The sequence below is a fragment of the Mesoplodon densirostris genome, chromosome 1 (assembly GCF_025265405.1).
Source record: "Mesoplodon densirostris isolate mMesDen1 chromosome 1, mMesDen1 primary haplotype, whole genome shotgun sequence".
Taxonomy (NCBI): Eukaryota; Metazoa; Chordata; class Mammalia; order Artiodactyla; family Ziphiidae; genus Mesoplodon; species Mesoplodon densirostris.
In genome coordinates this window covers 3,119,677-3,142,200 of record NC_082661.1, presented here as the reverse complement: position 1 = coordinate 3,142,200, position 22,524 = coordinate 3,119,677, and the positions used below count along the sequence as shown (strand labels likewise).

At 47.1% G+C, this 22,524-nt stretch overlaps 1 protein-coding gene and 1 long non-coding RNA gene across 5 annotated transcripts in view; one reads left to right on the top strand and one right to left on the bottom strand.

Annotated features, from left to right (window-relative positions):
* Positions 1–22,524, top strand: part of MGMT (O-6-methylguanine-DNA methyltransferase) — a 296,186-nt gene that overhangs the window by 209,423 nt on the left and 64,239 nt on the right. The gene's annotated exons all lie outside the window — the stretch shown is intronic.
* On the bottom strand, positions 16,572–20,837 carry LOC132487203 (uncharacterized). Of its 2 annotated transcripts, none has more exons than XR_009531528.1 (4): positions 20,741–20,837; positions 18,690–19,832; positions 17,923–18,067; positions 16,572–16,872 (listed from the first exon to the last, which is right to left on the bottom strand). It is a non-coding gene; the product is annotated as an uncharacterized LOC132487203 (long non-coding RNA). The 2 variants fall into 2 exon arrangements; XR_009531537.1 differs by having other exon boundaries at positions 18,690–19,642.

Genomic DNA, 22,524 nt, shown 5'->3' with positions numbered 1-22,524 from the left:
AAATGACGGTGGCCTTAAAATTATCTTTGAGACAACTTCACATCTCCATACGTTCTGGACTAAAGTCAAGGCGGAATATCCTGAGGCTGCCACAAAAGCACTGAAAAGCCTGCTTCCATTTCCAACATGCTGTCTTTGTGAAGCAGGGTTTTGTGCAGTGACAGCAACCGAAATGAGATTGCGGAGTAGACTGGACTTAAGTAACACACTTCGGGTTTCACTGTCTCCCATCACCCCCAGGTGGGACCCTCTAGTTGCAGGATAACAAGTTCAGGGCTCCCACTGATTCTGCATTATGGTGGATTGTATAATTATTTCATTATATATTACAATGTAATAATAATAGAAATAACGTGCACAATAAATGTAATGCACTTGAATCATCCCGAAACCATCCCCCACCTCCCTGGTCCATGGAAAAATTGTCTTCCACGAAACCAGTCCCTGGTGCCAGAAAGGTTGGGAACTGCTGAGATATATATGATTTGCAAATATTTTCTTTCACTCAGTAGGTTGCCCTTTCATTCCTTTGATGGTTTCCTTTGGTGTACAGAAGCTTTTTAGTTTGATGTAGTCCCACTTGTATGTTTTATTCCTTTGGCTTCTGGTGTTAAAATCAAAAAAATAATCACCAAGACCAGTGTCAAGGAGCGTACCTATTTTTTTTCTTCTAGAAATTTTATGGTTTCAAATTTTACATTCAAGTCGTTAAGCCATTTTGAGTTAATTTCTGTGTATGGTGTAACATAGTGTTCCATTCTTCCGTGTGTGGCTGTCCAGTTTTCCAAACACAATTAATTGAAGACACTGGCCTTTCCCCATTGTATATTATTGACTCCTTTGTTATAAATTCATTGACCATAATACACATGGGTTTATTTCTGGGCTCTCTATGCTGTTCCATTGATTTGTTTGTTTTTAATGCTAATATCATAATGTTTTGATGACTGTAGCTTTGGAATATAGTTTGAAATCAAGGAGCATGATGCTTCCGGCTCTGTTCTTCTTTCTCAAGATTGTTTTGGCTATTCAGGGTCTTTTATGATTCTATACAAATTTTAGGATTGTTTGTTCTATATCTGTTAAAAATGCCATTGGACGTTTGATAGGGATTGCATTGAATTTGTATATTGCTTTGGGTAGTATGGACATTTTAACAATATTAATTCTTCTAATCTGTAAGCAGAGAAAATCTTTCCATTTATTTGTGTCTTTTTCAATTTCTTTCTTTAATGTCTTGTAGTTTTTTTGACACAGTTGTAAATAGGATTATTTCCTTAATTTCTCTTCCTTATAGTTCATTGTTAGTATGTAGAAATGCAACAGATTTTTGTGTGTTGCTTTTGTCTCCTGCACCTTAACTGGATTTATTTGTTCCAACAGTTTCTTTGATGGAGTCTTTAAGCTTTTATATATAATATTATTTCATTTGCAGATAGTGACAGTTTTACTTCGTCCTTTCCAACTTGCATGTCTTTTATTTTCTTATCTTGCCTAATTTCTCTGGCTAGGACTTCCAATACTATGTTGAATAAAAGTGGTTAGAGAGCATCCTTGTCTTGTTCCTGATCTTAGAGAAAAGCCTTTTCACCTTGTCACATATATGATGTTAGCTGTGGGCTTGTCATATATGGCCTGTATTATGTAAAGGTGCATTCTGTCTGTACCCACTTTGTTGAGAGTTTTTGTCATAAATGGGTATTGAATTTTGTCATATGCTTTTTCTGCATCTGTTGAGATGATCATGTGATCTTTATCCTTCCTTTGATTAACGTAGTGTGTTACATTGATTTGTAAATGTCCAGTGATGCTTTCATCCTTGGAATAAATCCCAGTTGATCATAGTGTATGATCCTTTTACTGTATTGTTGAATTCAGTGTGCTGACATTTTGTTGAGGACTTTTGCATCCATGTTCATTAGGGATATTTGCCTGTAGTTTTCTTTTCTTGTGGTATCCTTGTGTGGTTTTGTTATCAGGGTAATGCTGCCCTCACAAGATGAGTTTGGACAAGTTCCCTTCTCTTCTGTTTTTTGGAAGAGTTTGAGAAGCATTTATATTCTTCTTTGAATGTTTGGTAGAATTCACCAGTGAAGCCCTCAGGTCCTGGGCTTCTGTTTGTTGGGTGGTTTTTGATTACTGATTCATTTTCGTACTGGTAATTGGTTTGTTCAGATTTTCTATTTCATCCTGCATCAGTATTGGTAGGTTGTACGTTTTTAGGAATTTATCCATTTCCTCCAGGTTGTCCAGTTTGTTGGCATATAATTGTTCATAGTAGTCTCTTGTGATTCTTTGTATCTCTGTGGTATCAGTTGTAGTATCTCCTCTTTCATTTCTGATTTTATGTATTTAGTTCTCTCTTTTTTTTCTTGGGGAGTCTAGCTAAGGGTTTGTCAGTTTTGTTTCTCTTTTCAGAGAACCAGCTATTAGTTTCATTTACCTTTTCTGTTGCCTTTTTAGTCTCTATTTCATTTATTTCTGCTCTAATACTTACTTCCATCCTTCTACTAACTTTAGGCTGCTTTATTCTTCTTTTTCTAGTTCCTTGAAATGTGAAGTTAGGTTGTTTCAGATTTTTCTTGTTTCATGAGGTAGGCATTTATCACTATGAACTTCCCTCATAGAATTGCTTTTGCTGCATCCCATAAGTTTTAGTATGTTAAATTTTCATTTTCATATGTCTCAAGATTTTATTTATTCCTTTTTTGATTTCCCCTTTGACTTATTGGTTGTTCAGTAGCTTGTTTAATTTCCACATATTTGTGGGTTTTCCAGCTTTCTTCATGTAATTAATTTCTAGTTTTAGACCACTGTGGTCAGAAAATATGCTTGACATGATTTCAGTCCTCTTAAATTAAGAGTTATTTTGTGGCTTAACATATGATCTGTCTTGGAAAATGTTCCATGTCTACTTGAGAAGAATGTGTTTTCTGTTGCTTTGGAATGGAATGTTCATAAATGTCTGTTAAGTCCATCTGGTCTAACATATCATTTAAGGCTGATGTTTCTGTGTTGATTTTCTGTCTGGATGACCTATTCATTGATGTAAGTGGGGTGTTAAAGTCCCACTACTGTTATTGTATTGCTCTCTTGTTTCCCCCTTTAGGTCTATTAATACTTGCTTTATAAATTTGGATGCCCCTATGTTGGATGCATAAATATTTACAAATGTTATATCTTCTTGAATGGGCCACTCTATCATTATGTAATGCCTTTCTTTGGCTCTTATTACAGTCTTTGTTTTAAAGTCTATTTTGTCTGATACAGGTATAGCTACTCCAGCTTTCTTTTGGTTTTCATTACATGGAATATCTTTTTCCATTCCTTCACTTTCAGTCTGTGTGTGTCCTTACATCTAAAATCAGTCTCTTATAGGCAGCATATAGATGGGTCTTGTTTTTTTTTTTTTTATCCATTTGGCCACTCTGTGTCTTTTGAGTAGAGCATTTAGTATATTTACATATAAAGTCATTATTGATAGGTAGGTGCTTATTGCCATTTTGTTCATTTTTTTCTCACTGTTTCTGTAGTCCCCCTCTGTTCGTATCTTCTACTCTTGCTCTCTTCCTTTGTGGTTTGATGACTTTCTTTGGTGGTATGCTTACATTTCTTTCTCTTTATTTTTTGTGTATTTTCTATAGGTTTTGCTTTTTGGTTACCATGAGGATTACATATAACAACTTATGTCTGTAACAGTCTCTTCTAAATTAATAACAGTTTAAGTTTGATCACAGTGGAAAGCTCAACATTTATTACTCTTTGCCTCCTCCATTTTTTATGTTTTTGATGTCACATTTTACATCTTTTTATCTTACGTATCCCTTAACTAATTATTTTAATAGTTATTTTTTACTACTTTTGTGTTTTAACCTTCATATTAGCTTTACAAGTGATTAATTCACGACCTTTAGTATAACTTTACCTTTTTAGTGAGATGCATTTCTTCATATGTATTCTTGTTACCATTTAGCTCCCTTTCTTTTCAGCTTAAAGAAGTCCCTTTAACCTTTCTTATAAGGCCAGTTTAGTGGTGATGAACTCTTTTACCTTTTTCTTTTCTGGGAGACTCTTAATCTCTCCTTCAGTTCTGAATGATAATCTTGATGGGTAGAGAATTCTTGGTTGGAAGTTTTTTACTTGCAACACTTTGAACATATCCTACTTCCTTCTGGCCTGCAAAGTTTCTGCTAAAAATGTGCTCATAGTCTTATAAGGGTTCTCTCGTACATATCTAGTTGTTTCTGCCTTGCTGCTTTTTCCCCTTGTCTTTAACTTTTGACATTTTAATTGTAATGTGTCTTGGTGTGGGTCTGTTTGGGTTCCTCTTATTTGGAGTTCTCTGGACTCTCTGGATCTTACTGTGTGGTTCCTTCCCTAGGTTAGGGAAATTTTCAGCCATTATTTCTTCAAGTAAGATTTCTGCCCCTTTCTGTATCTCTTCTCCTTCTGGGAGCCTTATGATGTGACTGCTAGGCCATTTGATGTTGCTTCATATTCCCTTAAGCTGTCTTCACAACTGTGTTGTTCTTTTTGCTCTTCTGATTGCGTGAGTTTCACTGTCTTGTCTTCAGGTTGACTGATTCTTTCTTCTGCTTCATCTAGTCTATTGTTGAATCCCTCTGGTGTAGTTTTTAGTTTGGGTAGTTTTGTTTTTAGTCATCACCCTGGGTGTAGTGTGGATTTGGAGATGTTGAGTAAGCCAATTACTACCCCATCACAGTGGTCCAGGCAAGAGATGAGAGGTGTTTGGACTAGTAGAGCAATGACAGGAGCTGGGTCCAGAAGTGGAGAGTAAGGTTGGAGAGTAAGTTGGGAATTAAGAACAAGAGCACCCCGAAATGACGTAGGGGCAACAGACGGAGAAGGCAGCCATGAGTCCTGCGTTCCTGGTGTGTGTAGCTGGTAGCAGCAGAGGAGGCACTCATCAGAACAGGAAATGGAGCAGGAGGCCGGGGCACAGAGGGAAGGATACCTTCAGCATTGGCATGCTCTTCCTAATGGCTACGGAAGCCTGACAGGCATATGATGAAATCAGTGGAGACGTATAGGCTGGAGACCTGAATTGAGAGTGATCCACCTTATAACTGGTGATGTGAGCCGTGGACACTGGTAATAAACTAGGACAGGAGCACAGAGGGAGAAGAGAGGCCGACGTTAAAGAGGGCTAGGTCTCCCTGGGGAGTCGGCAGTGGTCGCAGAGGCTGGCGGGAGAGTTGGTGGGACGGGGGTGCCCGAACTCGTCTCTCGCTGTCCGCTGGCACCGCTGTCCTCACAGCCACACCCACAGCGTGCTCTGCCCTCAGTCAAAACTTGGTATCAGCGCCTTCATTGCACACCAGGATTTAAAGGGCGGGCCGCTGTCCACTGTAGCCCCCGAGAGGCGACGGCCAGGTTGAGTGCTGTGTCACTGCCGCCGGGCACACACGAGAGCCCCCACTGACTCAGCAGGGGTGCGTCTCCCCACCTGCCTGGACGGATCCCAGTCACAGCAGCCCCAGACCCAGGGGGGAAGTCCAGGGCAAAGCCTCCGTCCTCTGGATGAGCTGAGACGGGGCAGGCCCTCGGCAGGGAAGGACCAGAAAGAGTCTTAGGAAAGAGAAGAGCGGACGTGGCTGGATTTGGTGCATAAGGGGTGCCCATTAGACAGTGTTCTTCTCTGAAAGTGCGTTTCTTCAGCACACGCCCCACGGTGATTAGTGTGGAAGTGACCAGAATCACCAGGAAGATACCTTTGTGAGGGTTTGGGCCACATGAGGCTGGGCCTGGAGTCTGTAGCTGGAGTTGGGTTCTATTTAGTAGGTAATAACCATTTGATAATTATAATCATTTTTAAATGGATAAATTGATTCTTTTAAATAAAAGGAAACATTAAGGCTGACTGTCCTGCAGAAGAAGCACATGGGGAAATGAAATTTTCTATCTCACTGGGAATTTCTTGGTAAATATGCGAGCAGATGCGTACATTAAATTAAGATTACGGGAGTAAAATGATCTCATATACTTTTTAGGCACAGAGAGAATGCTTTCTGTACAGCATAGAACAGAGTAAATAACAGATTCTGGGTACCAAGAGTATATTTTTCTTTTGGAAAAAAATAGAAAAACAGTTATTAATTGGAGACTTCAAATCTGTATTTCAGTAAGTCTCCCAAATACCAGTGGCCATTTCCCAAGTGGGTAAGTGGCGATACCACACCAGTTCCCACTGTCAGTGGGTGAGTGAGGACCATCTGAGGACAGACTTGCTGACTCTGCAGCCTTGGCTGTGATATGAGGCGTCCCCGACGGTGCAGGGAAACAACAGACCCTGTGCCCACATTCCCTGAGGGGTTATTTATATGAAATACATGCATTTTTTAAAAGCAGTTTTAATGTGCCTATTTTCATTTTTAGCTTTATTTGCTTTATGGTTTTTGTCCTGTGGTTTATATTTATTTTCTATTCTTTATATGACTTGTAACTATTTTATGTACCATCATCTTCTCTCCGGACTGACCTGAGTTGCCCTGTGCTAATAACCGTGGTAAGTTTTCCTGGTTTGCAAGGCTACCTTGAGTCAGCAGGTCCCTAACTTGTCTGTTCATCTGTGCACCGTAGAGAACAGCCAGCCTCAGGTTTTCAGACAGGCGTCGTCTCCTTGTTTTCCTGAAAGGGAAGCCATGGTACGCTCACCTGCTTCCCGAGCAATTGCCAGATCTGGTGGTACGTAAAGAAGATCACGCGTAAACTGAAATCAAGGCCTTGTCTTCCCCCCTCGTCTGTCTGTGAGCTGCCGTGCCCCTCCCCGTGCCCCTCCCTGTGCCCCCAGCTGATGGGCAGTCTTCACAGGATGGTTCCTGCTCGAGCATCATTAAGTGGCTTCTCCTTGCCCAATGTGCACCTGTGAACGTCACACCGCCAGGCTCATGGGCCACAGTGCTTGTCTGCTGGGAGACAGCGGGGGGGGGCCTCCGTCCTCAGGGCTGGTGACCTGGGCCAGCGAGGGGCACGGGCCGGGCGGGGGAAGAGCAGGCCACGGCCGGGGTCAGTGGTGTCAGGCTGGGTGGGTCTGGGGCTCCGGGTTCCTGGGCGCCTTGACTGCCACTGGCAGCAAGAGCCCTTCTGCTCACAGATAAGGCTGGTAGTGGCGGTAAGAGGAACGGCGATAAATTTAGGTTCTTTTGGTGTCTGCAGGTCATTAGTGGAATTATGAAGTTCCCCTGACAGGTCGTGAATACCAAGCCCGTCACTGCGGAGGCTGCCTGCATCCTCCTCCATTCTTGTCAGGGAATGGCCTCTCCGGGAGGCCGGCATGAAATGAAAAAGGGAGGCTGGAGAAAGGGGGCGTGCCAGCAGCCTCTGAGTGGGGAACCCCGGATTTCTCTCTGAGTTGGGGAGGAAGGGTTGGTCACTGGTTTAGAGACCTGGATGGCTCAGGACCGCTCAGGGCAAGGCCCGCACCCCGGCCTCCCTGCCCAGAGCCTTGGCAGTTACTCCTGGTCCTGCAGACGAGCGAGCCTAGCCAGGATGCTGAGCGCGTGCTTCTCGAATGACGTGTGGGCCTGGCCCAGCTTCCTTTGCTGGGCGGGACCCAACGGGGGGCTTTGTAGCTGTGACGCAGAGGGGCTGCCAGCGCTGGGCTGTGATGCTGCCCTGGGTGTGCGGGGCCTGGAGGATGGTGAGTGTCACCTCCAGGCCCCTCAGGCCCGAGGGAGAGACTTTTAGCCAAACGAGCATCTCTCCTGGAAAAGTTCATCTTTCAGTTGATAAATATCTTGAACCCTAAACTCTGTAAAAAACATAATCAAGCCCTCGGCCTCGGGGTGATAGCCACTCCATAACATTTTAATGACACCTATGGGGTAACATATTAGTTGAGTCAGCCGTGTGTGTGCGTTATGTGTAGACCCAGTTCAAGGCACGTGATTCTAAGCCATAACTGACTATTTAAAGTCACCTTAAAGAGAAGCGTTACATTCTTAGTATAAAGGAAGTGTTATTTGTAAGATTATAAGATTTTATTTTAAGCTCTCACAAATAAGCAGCAGTTCAGATCAATGTGTTTTGTAGGAAACTAATTTGATTAAATTTCACACTATGATGTGTCTGTTTCCCAAACTTTATGACATTCTTGTATACCTTGTGGGTTCTAGAAACAAAGATGTGGGAAAAGCTGGGTTGGACCAAACTGGAGGTGCTTCTGTACTGCAGGACTTCTTAGGCCCAAGTGTGCTGGCCTGCAGGTGAGGGGTGTGTGGCGTTTCCCCATATGTTTAACCAAGGGGTGCTTTTCTTCTTCCCGAGCAGTCTGTGTGACTCTGGGGGACCTGCGGAACACAGCTTGAGAAATGCCGGTACAGTTCAGTGGAAATGTGTAATTAAGGAAAAATGAAATAGTTATAAAATGTTTCTGTGAAGAGTACAGCCCTGTGAATGTTGAATGTCCTGAGTGTGGTACAGGGTGCGCTTCTGGACCTTTGAAACTGGGACATGCTGTGGTGGATCTTAACGTGGTCAGTAAGCAAATCCAACCCCGACTTCCCTCCTCAGAGGAAAGGGGTTATCGCCGTGTAGGTGCATCCGTCCTTGGCCTGATGTCAGTGAAACAGGAGGAACGGCCGGGTACAAACCTGATGCCTTCTCTGCAGGTTACAGTCAGTGCTGTGTTTACCAGACAACATGTCACTCTTATAGTTACAGAAGGCATGCCTGCATACTTCCTGGGAATATGAAAATGTCACCAAATTAGGGGCTTCCCTGGTGGCGCAGTGGTTGAGAGTCTGCCTGCCGATGCAGGGGACACGGGTTCGTGCCCTGGTCCGGGAAGACCCCACATGCCTCGGAGCGGCTGGGCCCGTGAGCCATGGCCACTGATCCTGCGCGTCCGGAGCCTGTGCTCCGCAACGGGAGAGGCCGCAACAGTGAGATGCCCGCGAACCGCAAAAAAAAAAAAAAAAAAGTCACAAAATTAAAAGTAATTTTTCTGGAATTACTATAAGTGAACAGATCATATCACCTCCATTATGCCATTCTGGTCCTGTAGTTTGCACGTACAGGCTGGGACGTGTTTTTGCCTTAGAGAGGAAGGCGGCCGGAGCTGCAGGCTGGGGCTCAGTAGCAGACCCCGTGCACTTTTCTCATTCACATCCTATCGATTTGTGACAGCGATTACATGCTCTTGTTGTACAAGCAGTAGGGCTTTCTAACTGGCGTTATGACTTGTAGACTTTCTGAGAATTTTCATTAAAAGTCGCGAATCGTACAAGCTGAGGAAAGCTGAGACAAACGATTTAAAAGCCACTGGCACGTGGGCCGGCCTGAGTTCAGATTTCCTTTCCCGGGCGTGGTTTGGGGGGCCAGTAGCAGAGCGTGGTTGTGTCATAATGAAGCCGCCTCCCCAGGGCCACGGGAGTTTGCAGATACGGATGAAAGGAGAATCCTCTGCATTCAGAGACGTATCGGCGTTGAGACCTCCCGGTGCCGGGGGAAGGTGGGTTCACATACCTGTGTCCCAGGAGCCCCTTCTCCCCACTCTTTCCTTCCTCCCAAAGTGTTCCCCCCTCTTGGCTGCCTCGATGTTGCAGATAAGGACTCTCAGAGGTGTGTCTGGGGACCCATTTGTCCCAGGCGGAGCTCCAGGGGTAGGACCGAGATGCCTTCTGGTCTCCAGGGCTGTGTTGACTTCCGTCCCAGGGCCTGGAGACTGTCGGGGGTCACCCTGCCCTTTCCGAGCGACGGCTCACAGATGCACTGAGAATGCTTTTCTGCTACTGGGCCCAGGTTCCAGACAGTAGGATTCTCCTTGTCCTTTTCTTGATGGCTTCTGTGTGTTCTGGCCTGTTACCCTGGGGACGCCAGGAGGTTTTCTTTCAAAGTGAGAGACGTTTGCTTGGGGAACTTGGCTAAGGATGTGGCTTTTCCGTGATGTGCAGACATTTCCCCTTTAAGAGTCAGCTCCAGGGCCTTGCCTGTGACAAGCGTCTTCCACTCGGGGCCTGCCTTGGCCAGGAAGGCCTGTTTGCTCAGGTTGTTTTGACCGTTGAATTTTTCTTGGCTTATTTTTAATTTCTTCATACGCCTCCAGGGGAAATTCCCAACTCCTTGGCATAATTAGGGGCCTTTTGCCCACCGACGCCAGCCCTCCAGGGCAGGCCCCTCTCCTCAGGTATGTCTCAGGCTGTGGTCTGCACCCAGACAGCAAATGCCCTGTCCCGGAACATGGCACGTGCTCTTTCTTCCCTTCCCAGGATCTGGAACTCTGCCCACTTCTTCTCCCCGCCGAGCTCTCGATCCCTCAAGGATGTCCTTGCACATCTTCTCTGACACCCTCCCTGACCTCAGCCGCCTCTGTGACCCTGTGCACCTAGTCGTCTGCCGCACTGGGACACTTGTTTCCCCAGGGATCACACATGTCCCACACTTTACACATGCTTCCTGAGGGACTGTCAGCAGATCATTGATTACCAGTTGGTATTGGTGATCTGCTTGGTACTTAGGAGGACACGGGAGCTTTATCCTGTATTTCCGTTGAAAAGGGTCCCCCTACCAGTGCTTCCTGGGTTGTTACCTAGCACTGGATCTTCATCTGTGTCCGTCCGTCTCCTGCACTAGACAGTGAGCACCACGGAGGCAGCGTTCTTACCAGGTGGGTCTCCAGCTGTGGCCACGTCTCCTCGCCCCCTGCATGTGCATGTTAGTACTTACTTCATACATTTGCCCAACCGTGACATCTTAAGTATTTATTTGAGCTGGTCATGTGAATTATATTTCCAATACCATGATGATGTAGGGAGCATTTCTTACTTAAATGGAGTTTTCCCCAGTGTGCATGGGAAGCGTGCTGCATCACCCACCCCCAGAGGCAGACCTTCCCGTGGGGAGGGGTTCCCGGGGCCTCTGACAGTGGGTGCCGACAGGCTGCACAGTGACTGTTCAAGAGGTGCTGCCCATCTTGAAAACGTGTCAGAATAGGAATTCCAGAAAGATCAGAAATCCGTATTCCTTTTTAAAATTCTGTTCCTAAACATTTGCACTGCAAGAGACCCCGTGAGAAGAGGATGTGACAAAAGTCTACTCTTCAGAACCTATAAAGAACTCTCTAAACTCAGCAAAAAGAAAATAAACATTCCAATTAGAAACTGGGCCAGGCACTTCACCGAGGAGGATATGAGTTTGGCAATAAGCGCATGAAAAGATGCTCATTAGACAATAGGGAGATGCAGATTAAAGTCAGTGAGAGACCACTGCACACCTGCAGCCACCCTGGCAAACAGCATGGCGGTTCCTTACGAAGTTGAGTGCACAGTTTCCATGTGGCCCAGCAGTCGCACTCCTGGTCGTATACCCTAGAGAAAGGAAAACTTATGTCCACACAAAATCTGCACACAAACATTCAAAGTAGCTTTATCTGTAATGGCGCCAAATTGGGAACAACTCAATGTTTTTTCAAAGGTGAATGAAGAAATAAACTGGGTCCACCCACACAGTGGGCACTTACCAATGAAAGCAATAAGTTGGACACACGACACGCCGTGGATGCCCCCAAGGGCCTTATGCTGAGTGAAGAAAGCCAGCCCCCAAAAGTGTGATTTTGTTTCTGTAATGCTCTTGAAATGACAGGCTCGCCCTGACACTGAGAGCAGGCCTGTGGTTGTCCAGGACCAACCAGGACTCGGGGGAGGTGTGACCGTAGGCAGCAGTGGGGGCATGGCATGGGTGATGTGCGGTGTCCTCCTTGGGGTTGTGGGTATATGAGTCCAAACGTGTAATAAAATTGGGTTAAAGAAACATAAAAAACCATTTTAAAACTCCTTAAAAGATAAAAATTTAAATTTATAAAACAAGTAAAAGCTAGCGACATCTGAACAAGATACGTAGTTTAGTTACCAGTGTTGTGCCAATGTCAACTTCCTGGTTTTGACAACATACTATGATTTCTTGCAGGTGTCAGTGAGGAAAGCTGAGTGAAGGGTACTTGGGAACTCTCTTCACCACCTTGGCAATTTCTTGTGAATCTCAAATTATTTCAAGATAATTTTATTTTAAGCTGTTCCTACTACATACCAGTTTTTTTGTTGTTGTTGTTGTTTTTTTTTTTTTTTCTTTTTGCGGTATGTGGGCCTCTCACTGTTGTGGCCTCTCCCGTTGCGGAGCACAGGCTCCGGATGCGCAGGCCCAGCGGCCATGGCTCACGGGCCCAGCCGCTCCGCGGCATATGGGATCCTCCCAGACCGGGGCACGAACCCGTATCCCCTGCATCGGCAGGCGGACTCTTAACCACTTGCGCCACCAGGGAGGCCCAGCATACCAGTTTTTAAAAGAGAAGATGGACTAGAGGGTTGGGAATGGTGCTCGCTTTGCTGCAGTGAGTCTCAGAAACGAGAGTTTTCCTGTGTAGATGTCGGGGGGACAGAGCCATTCTTGGAATGAAAGCAGGTCCCAAAGCTGAAAAGGACTGAGAGAAGAAAGAAGCTCTTAGGCTAGAAAAATGCTGCTCATTTGATTCTTCAGATTAGCCTCATTACCTTGTGTTTTAGTTTTTAATGCCTTAGAAAACGGGCCCAGAACAGTCAAACAGAAAACGTCCAAGTGTGTGTTAGGCTTCCACACACACGAGAACTTTTAACAAAGTGCAGATAAGAAATATGGAAAACTTCTTCCTGACATTGATCGCATTTGAAAGTTCAGACTTTCTTAATTCAGTCTGTTATTGACAGTAATATATTTTAACTCAAGAACGCGTTTGTTCCGTGCACATGGACTTGGCCTGTGAAAGTGTTTGCAGTACACACTGACATTGGATCTCCTGTCATGGTGACTTAGACATAGGACAGCAGTGAATGATTCCTGCCAGTCAAGGAACTTTCATGAAACCCCGCTCGAATGGTAATCGCCTGCTCCTGTAATTGCTGTGGAAAAGGAAAATCCTCCAGAGAGTTTACATCTAATCATTTATTTATAAATCTGTAGATGGCAGTCTGCAGACTGCACGTCGGGGGTCAACTTTGTGCTCAAAACAGTCGCCTGGTGTTTACATTTCACAGTGTATTTTTTTAACAATACCTCCACCCCCGTGATCACAAAAGGACCCCACTTGCTGGTAGCTGCTCTGCGCCTTGTCCCATGGCCCCGCCACTTCATTACAGATGCCTCGGCAGAGGCCGTCCCCTCAGTATTAGCTGAAATGTGCCTGTTTTTCCATCTCATTAATTCAGTCTACATACAATTAATTTTTGCCTATTAATAAACCCCTTGGTGTTAGTGACAGCTATCTAAACCACTTCACCTAGCGTGGAAGAGAAAAGTGTGCTTGCCAATTTCTGCCCCTCCTCTGCATTTTTATTGTTGTATTTGTGGGTTGAAGGGTGTTGGTGCATAAATCAGCCATTGCAAGAAAGTGTAAACTGCCGAAGATTCTGGCTTTTGACTGGCTGATGGGGAAATTTGAAATATTAATCAGCTCCACTCGTACTGGGGATAGATAGAGAGATAGGGGAGCCATCCTAGCTTATTGGGGTCTCAGGCCACGGGGAAAGTTGTTGGAGCCTGTATGTGAGATAGATCAGCTTTCTTTTTCTACAAATCGAAATCCTCACCTAATTTGGACGCCTCTCAGAGGACATCTGTGTGTTCTCGAATTTCATAATTTCTTTTTAAAAAATTAAATCTGTGAATGCAAACAGGTGGTTATACACGTGATAACTGTTCCTGCTGATCATATTCAAAAGGCAAAGGAAGATACCAAAACTCAGATCAGAGCCTTGAAATTGAGAGGAAGCACCACCTCTTTTGGGGACTTCAGCGGGAAAGTGGGAAATTCCCCACAGCCTTGGTCATGCTCTTCTCGCTTATCCCCCGTCGTCAGGGACAGGTCTCTTCCACGAGTAAACTTTCCTCAGTTCAGCACCGCCGACAAGGAGAAAATGCACAGTCCTGCCCAGGTGTTAGGAATCTTAGATTTCTGGCACGGATTTGGAAAACGCGCAGTTACCCGATGTGGAGCTGCTGGAGTGCCTGGATTCTCTCTAAGGGCTTTGCATTGTGGGTAAGAAGCTAGAGTTCCGTGGCAGGCCTGAGTAGCTGATGAAATTGTCCATGGGAAAAGCTTAGAGTGCCTGTCCTGGTAAATCCGTAAGAGTGACATCACATGGGGGTTTCCAGATCATTCTGTGAGTGTTAGCCAGTGTCCTTGGTCAGCTAAATTCGATGCGCGTGATTGATTGAAAGTCAGATAAACGATTCAATTTGCTGATTTTCAAACATGCCAAATGTATTAAATGTATCAATTGTAATGGTTGACAAGTATATTTAATAGGGACGTATAATGGCTTTAATGAGACTGTTGAGTTTTGTTACTGAAGATCGAAGACAGAATCTTGTTGGAAGCTTCCTGACCAGCGATGGGCAGCGTTGCCAAGTCCCAGCAGCTGGCGTGAGCCACCAGAACGGCCAGTCCTGCCCTGCACTCCTTGTGTGACACCTTTTGACAGCTTCCCGTGCTCTGAGGACAAAGATGACGCTTGTTCCTCAAGGCCTGCCGGCCCCACTCCGTCTCTCCTCCTGGATTGCCACCCCTGGGGCCTCGGTGGTGGGTGCTGGTCTTCCTGTGCGGGCTCCTCCCCCGGGGCCCTTTCCCCGTTTAGCCGGTTGTGCTTTCCGTGATGGAATGGTTCAGCACAGGGCTTTGTTAAATAGCTTTTGCACAGGGAGTGAATAGGCTTATGCTAGGTGTTTTCAGAACACCTAGTGCTTTGAGCTCATTCAGAGCAAGTCACATAAATAGCACCGAATCATTACAGGAAGTCTAATGAGGAAACCATTAGTTAGTCCGCTTTTGAGACGAGCAGGTGAACCTCACAGAAAGTGAAATATCTTCCATTTTTGTGATGAATTGTCTACATGTGCAGATATGTGTTTCTAAATAATTGAATAAGAAGTGTGTTTAATTCTATATTTATGAAGTACAGTATTTAATTATTCCCTAGGTTTCCAGATTGGCCAATAAACCTTCTCTTCCCCCTCGCCCTTGATCATTCTTAAGTTTAAGACAGTGCACAGGGCTTCCCTGGTGGCACAGTGGTTGAGAGTCCGCCTGCTGATGCAGGGGACACGGGTTCGTGCCCCGGTCCGGGAAGATCCCACATGCCGCAGAGTGGCTGGGCCCGTGAGCCATGGCCGCTGAGCCTGCGCATCCGGAGCCTGTGCTCCGCAACGGGAGAGGCCACAACAGTGAGAGGCCCGCGTACCACAAAAAAAAAAAAAAAAAAAAAAAGCGCACAGTGGCAGATGCGCTCAGCAGCCGTCCGTCAGCCTAGTTCATGCCACTTTTTAATGTCAGTTATAAAGACAATTACTCCTCTGGCTTCAGAAGTTTATTTAAGTCTCTGAAAAGATTGGTGGCTCTTCAGACTTAATGTCTGAAGCAATAGAAACAAGACAGACGTCAGGAGGCACTGGTGTCTGCTGGATAAGGGAGCCCATGCCGTTCTTCTAAAAGTAGAAGTGTTTGCTGCCGTTAATAAATTGAGTCAGGGAAAAAAAACAACAGCAACAACACAGGGATCTCTAACTCAACATCGTCTTCCAAGGTACCATGAAGATGGACCTGGAGGATGATTAACATGAATAGGAAAGACGACAGTAGGCTTTGTCTTTGATACCACGTTGAGGGGCTCTCCCTGTCCTGGTTGTTGGTTTCTCTCTGCCAGGTCATGTGAGATGCCCTGAGCCAGTGATCTTCCAGGAAACCCCAGGAATGGCTTTGAAGGGTGTGATGACGGGGGACCCAGGAAGAAGTGGCTCCAAGAGGATGCTGGGGTCTCCTGTACACCCGATCTGGGCGGAGCCGGGGGCATTTCTCTGAGGATCTGCCTCCTGAGAAGGAAGGCGTGACTAAATGTGGACCTGCCCAAGGCACGCAGCTTCCCCCCCTCCTTGCTTGGCTGGTAGAGGAAGTTGTGGGCTGCCTGAGGGTCGGGCTGTATTTTCCTCATCTTTCCATACCCTTTTCCACTGGTAGAGTGAGCCGCAGAAGATACAGTACATACTCGACACCTTGACGCCTGTTGACGCACTGAAAATCGTGACACCATCATTGCCCTTGAGAGCAATGAGGAAGAGAACCGTTGACTTGGAAGAGGGAGGGTTTGTTCAGACATAGCCTCAAGGAGCATCCCTCATTTCCTCGAAGCTGGGGAGTGCACCGGTCATGTGTTACGTGGTTTTGCGGCGGGCGGGGGTTTGTTTTTCGGGGGGTTTTTGGTTTTTTTTTTTTTCAGAAGAAGCATGTTTCTTTTTGATCCTTTGTTTCTTAATATCTTCAACAGAGTCACCCATTTCTAGTGTATGTATTTTATTTCATTTTTTTCCTCATGAAATATTTCAGTGAAAATGGCAAGCCAGATAGTTTGCAGTTTTTCGAAGCCTAGAAGTTGAGCTCTAGACCCAACTGCTGCTAGGGTTTCTGGTTTGATTCTTGGAAACTGGAGTTAGTTTTCTATTCACGTGCGTACTGATGTACTAGGAGTGAGGGGACATGGGGACAAAGAAGAGGACAGCTGCTCAAGAGTTAATATTTATTTTCAGTTCTGACTTAAGTCTTTAAAATGTTTAAAGAGGAAAGCAGAATGGTGGAGCAGGTCTGTTGATTAACACAAGCATACGCCCCCTTTTCTGTGCTCTTTTTTTCTGTTTTCCTGGGTGGTTAGGCCAGCTCTTCTGAAGACATTGTGCACCCAGGCAGAGGGCCAGTTCTCTGGGAAGAGCTGGGAAGGCTCTTAGCTGAGCCCTGGTCACACGCTGATCAGCCCAGCCGAGAGTCGACAGGCGTGCTCTCAGTCGCCTTGTGCTGTGTGCACAACTTCAGATCCTTGGCTTCCAGTGATTTCTGTGCTGGACCAGCAATGCCCAGGAGAGAAGAGATGATGATAGGTCAGATAAATCTGAAACAGCGTAATATTTGATTGGTCATACAGAGTATATAGATGTAGGAGTACTAAAACTGAGTCTCTCTGAAAGTAGTGAACTCATCCAGATAGGTCTTAAATCCATGGAAGTCTATTGAATCTTGGGCTCTGGGTGGAACCAAAAGCTGAAAAACATGAAATTCCCCTTCTGTGCTTTGGATCTGGTTCAGAAAACTGTTTGTTAGATTTTCAAGTTTTGATCAAAACAAAGACATGCAGTAGCAACACAATTTAAAACTTGCAAGTTCGTATCGTGTATTTGCACGTGTCTTAACCAGTTTGGCTTAAGAAGTTCAATTATTATGCCTTCTAGAGAATGCATGATAAAGTTGATGGAAAACACAATCTTAGCAGGAGTACAATAAGGCAATAGAATATATCAAAAGTAGTTATATTTACTCTGAAAGTAAATCCTAAATCACTTTCCAGTGCATTCAGTACCATCTCTTTGCCCTGACTTTCCCTTACCTTGAAATTTTCCCTTACTCCTTAACAATTCACCAAACGTTATGAGTGTTTCACAAAAGGCACTGAAGTATCAGTTGCTGTGAGTGATACAGGGATGCCCGAATGTGTGGGTGTGTCTGTGGAAGTCATCAGACCAGTGCCCGTAGACCTAACAGCTTGAGAAGCCAGGCGCTGAGTGCGCAAAGGTGAAGGGTGGTCTGAGAGGGGCCTGTGGACGCAGGAGAGCCAGAGCGGCCCCTGCCCGCAGGAACTGTTCCCTGGGCCGAGGTCAGCTCCAGGCGCAGGGACTGGAGGGGGAAGGCCCAGCACAGAACGGGGCAGGGCAGCGGCCAGACTGGGCTCCCCAGGGCTCCCCCCAGGGGAGGACCTGAGTCAGGGCCAGGCTGTGAGGGCTCTGACCAGCACCAGATGTGCAGCTGGGACCTGATTGTGTTTGCGTGATGAGGAGGCAGGAAAGACCGTGAGCGGGATGGCGACGGGCACCAGGCAGGGTTTGGGGAAGGTTTACCTGACTTTGGCAGGTTCTCTGGATGGGAGCCGAGTGTGGAGAATCCAGTTCAGAGGCCGCGGTCGTTGTCCAGGATGCAGCGGGAACTGAGTGGAGCGGTGACAGGAGGGAGGGGAGACAAGCCGTGTGTCCAGGGGTTTCCAACCTGGTGGCGGTAGGAAAGTCAGAAGGTGTTACGGGCCGAGAGGAGGGGCCAGTGAAGCGTGTGGCGGAGGGCCCGGGAGAGGGGACAGCGCTGAGAGGGACGCGTGGACCTCGGGCGCCAAGGCCAGAGGCCGAGGCCGGAGCGCCCAAGAGAGGGTGCTGGCTCTGGGCTCTGATCGTGGGAGCGCACGGCGGCCTTGGAGGGGGCAGTGTCCACGGCTGCGGTTTTCAGGTGAGATCGTGGAGGAGCGAGCAGAGAAGTGTGAGAACCAAAGGGAGGCGGGTGACGAGCCACAGGCCGAGGGCCTGTAGGGGGGGCTCGGGGAGCTCTCCTCCAGGGGAGGCCCCCCCAGGAGCGTCGGGTCAGGGGCTGCTGCGCACGGGGAGAGAGGGCGGGGCCTGTGCTTCTCCCAGTTTGTGGAAAGACTTCCCCCGAGGCCGTGTTTGTTCAGGTGCCTTTGTGACTGAAGGCGTCGCACCAGGCTCGAGAGGCCAGCGCTCAGCTCGGGTCAGGGCTTTGGGTTTGAGCCCCTCCTCTGCCGCTCCTCAGCCGTGTGGCCGGGATGGTGTTAATCTTTTCAGCACTGGTTTCCGCATCAGTAAAACCAGAATCCAGATCTCACCTCGTATCTTGTGATGAGGGTAAACGGGGTTAGTGCAGGCAGAGCGCCGAGCACGACGCCCAGTACGCAGCCAGCGCTCAGCAGACATCAGCCGCGGTGCCAGGAACCTCTGCATCCCCGCCCAGACCAGCACCTCTGAGATCCACACGGGCCAGCTAGTTGGATGCAGAGTCCACAGAGGGGACCCCACTTAGCTCGGGGTCGAATTGGGGTTTGAAGAGGGATGTGAGTCTGGAGGCCGTGCACGTGGGAGGGGCCGTGTGGCGAGGTGGGGATCCGCCTGGAGAGGCGGAGCAAAGGCGCGGCAGCCCCGCGCGGCGTGTGTAGGCCAGGGTCCGCCGGCACCCAGTGTGCAGGGCCAGGCGGTTTGCATCGTCGGCCGCGCGGCCCGACTGCCTCTGCCACGGCTCTGCCCTTGTGCAGGTGGGGAAATGGGCCTGGCTGGGCTCCGATACAGCCTCCCTGACTGGAGTAGCCGTGGGAGCCGTGCCGACCATGGGGATCTTGGAAATTCTACATGGGGCCAGATGTGAGCCCAGTGATGGCTCCAAGTGCTGGGTGACTGCTGGCAAGGAGATGCTGTGGACAGCAGCTGCTATACCGGCCCAGCATGAACGTGGGGTTGAGGGCCTGAGCTGAGGGCCTTGCGGTGGACGGACCCGTAGCGTTACATTCTGAGCGTGAAAATGTCCAGGAGCGGCTAAACGGTGATGTTAGTTCCTGTGTAAATGGAGGTGGCCTCTCCTGGGAGAACGTTGGGGATCCCAGATTTCCTTGTTGCTGTCCGCCCGTTGTTCCCAGCGTGGCAGTGCTGCAGCACCCCGGTAGGTTACCTGGAGTGAACCGGCTCTGGCAGAGCAGGCAGGAGTAAGTTTCACCCAGTCTTCACTACCCAGAAATCAATACAGGTAATCGCAAGGCAGTATCCACATGCCAGTGAAAACCAGAGTTTCCTGTAAGGAAAACCAGAGTTTCCTGTAACATCTAGTTTCTGATAGGTTGTTTTTGTACCTGCACCTCTCCGCTGGTCTCCTGGCAGACTTGGGAGGAGAAGGGAAGATGGGGGCAAGCACAGAGCAGCCCTGGTCTTGACCTTGCTCCTCCGGGGGTGGGCGGGGCGAGGGTGCTCCACTTCCAGGGAATCTGTGAGTTCATGAGATGTTTACGTTTATGCTTTCATTGCAGTTAAAATCTTTACGAATAAACATCTTACTATTTATAAAGGTAAAATGCTGCTTCTGTAGTACTTCACAATTGAAAGACATTTTCACATAACAAGACTTTCCTTTTTTAAGTTAACTGTTTCGCAAACTACAGTTTTCTTGAGCATCTGAGACTCCTTTTCAAAGGGTCTCAAAATGACTCAAGCCTGAGACATATCGAAGCCAAACAGAATTAAAGTTGGACTGGGGCGCTAGGGCCTTTGCGGGCGGCATTCTCACCAGAGCCACCATAAGCGGTGAGGGAGGCCCGGGCCAGGGAGAGGGCTGAGGACTTGGGAGCAGAAAAGAGAAGAGAGACTCCAGAGCAGGGACGGTTCCTTGTGGTCCTGGTTGGCACAAGCACGTGGCCCAGGGCCCACAGTCTGACCTTGGGGACTGGGTGGTCCCGAGTGGGGCGCAGAGAGGGGACATGCTGGGGGGAGGGGAGAGGAGCACGGGACCTGCAGGCTCCTGCCTGAACCATCTCGTCTCTTTCTCCCCACCCCCACCCCCCCCCCCCCCCCCGCTCTTCTCAAGCTCGAGGTGATGGCAGCAGGGGTCAAATCAAGGCTTGGCACTCTCGGAGGTGCTATCGCTGGCTGCGGGGTGTGCGCACAGGGCCTCTTCCCTTGTCCTGGCTGTCAGAGAACACCTGTACATAAGTGCTGCCTGTTTTTTGCTGCAAACCCCGTGACACCCCCTCCCTCTTCCCCTGGGAGGGCTGTGAACCGGGTCCAGGCACAGAGCTCATGGTCCACAGACCCGCCTGCCTGCAAGTGTGACAGCCCCCAGAGGCCTGTATTGATTTTTACGAGGAGGAAAAAGGCAAATAAAATTGGACTCTCCAACCTGCTTTGAGTAGAAATTGGTGCTTCCGAAAGGGAATGTTAATTGGCCGGCTTTGCAGCTAACGTGTCAGTCCTCGCTCTCCGCCTGCCTCTGCTCATTCTTTTCAGGCCTTGCCCCGCCCCGCCCCGCCCCGGTTACACTACTTCCTGCCCTTGAACGTAATTGAGTTCTTTGCTGGTAGACCTGTGATTGGAAGACCTCAGGGTGTTGCTAAACTCAGTTTGAGCACCCTGGAAGGGAGACAAAAGATGCCGGGAGAGGCGCCAGCTCGAGGAAGAAAGGGGTGGCGGGAAGTGGCATCTGCGCTTGTGTTCAGAATGATGTCATCCTTCAGGTTGACAATCCCGATTTCCAGGGCCAGTGACAATACTTGTTGAAGACGTACCAGTGTTTTCTGCTTCTTGTAATCTATCTTGCAAATATTAGTATTCTGGAAGAAGAATTTATTTTAATAATGTGACTTTTAGTTATTTTCTGTAGTTAATGTTGTTTTATTACTCTGCATCCTTGCCAGGAAGCTCATTTTAAGAGTTTCAATTCAAAATTAAATATGACCTCAGAGTTTTAAAATACAATTACATTAACTGTCCATTTAATAGTTGCTTAAGATTTTTTTGGCCACTAATGTATAGTCAATATGCTTGTCTGATATTAAATACAGTGTTTCCAGCTATGCTCACCAGCTAACGTGCTCCAGCTGCACCAATAAACAGGCGAAGCGAAGGCCCTCTGAGAAAGGAGCTACAGAAAGTTGTTCCCAGATGAAACTGCAGTATTGTCTTATATCATGAGCTATGCTTTTCTTTTAAAACTTCACTGTGTTTGATAATAGAGAACTATCTATTATTTATTTAGAACTGTACAAACCAGTCTACTCGACAGGTAATTTAGGGGCAGGATTATTTATTAAGCCCAGTACTCACGTTAATGGGACTAAACCCCATGGAGGTCAGTCGCCATGTAATACATGCCTTTTGGAAAGAAAAGAGTAGTGTCTTCAGGACATTTAGTTATTATTTTAGCATTAAAATTAAGACATGTTCCATTACTGAGATGAAAAATCATTTTTTTTCCTGAACCGCATCATGACAAAGTAGACTTGGAGCTGTGTGGAGAGACCAGTTTTCGAAACCACATTGGGGTGGGCAGTACGTTTTTAGCCCTGTTACTACCAAAGGTGTTATTTCTCCAGTGTGGGCTCACGGGAGGAGGGAAGCCATTTCCTCACAAAGATAAGGAATCAAAAACTGCTTGCGCACATGAAAGGATGCTCAACATCACTAATCACAGTGAGGTATCACCTCACACCAGTCAGAATGGCCATCATCAAAAAATCTACAAAGAATAAATGCTGGAGACAGTGTGGAGAAAAGGGAACCCTCTTGCACTGTTGGTGGGAATGTAAATTGATACAGCCACTATGGAGAACAGTATGGAGGTTCCTTAAAAAACTAAAAATAGAACTACCATACGACCCGGGAGTCCCACTACTGGGCATATACCCTGAGAAAACCATAATTCAAAAAGACACATGCACCCCAGTGTTCATTGCAACACTATTTACAATAGCCAGGACATGGAAGCAACCTCAGTGTCCGTCGACAGATGAATGGATAAAGAAGATGTGGCACATATATACAATGGAATGTTACTCAGCCATAAAAAGAAACAAAATTGAGTTATTTGTAGTGTGGTGAGTGGACCTAGAGTCTGTCCTACAGAGTGAAGTAAGTCAGAAAGAGAAAAACAAATACCACATGCTAACACATATATATGGGATCTAA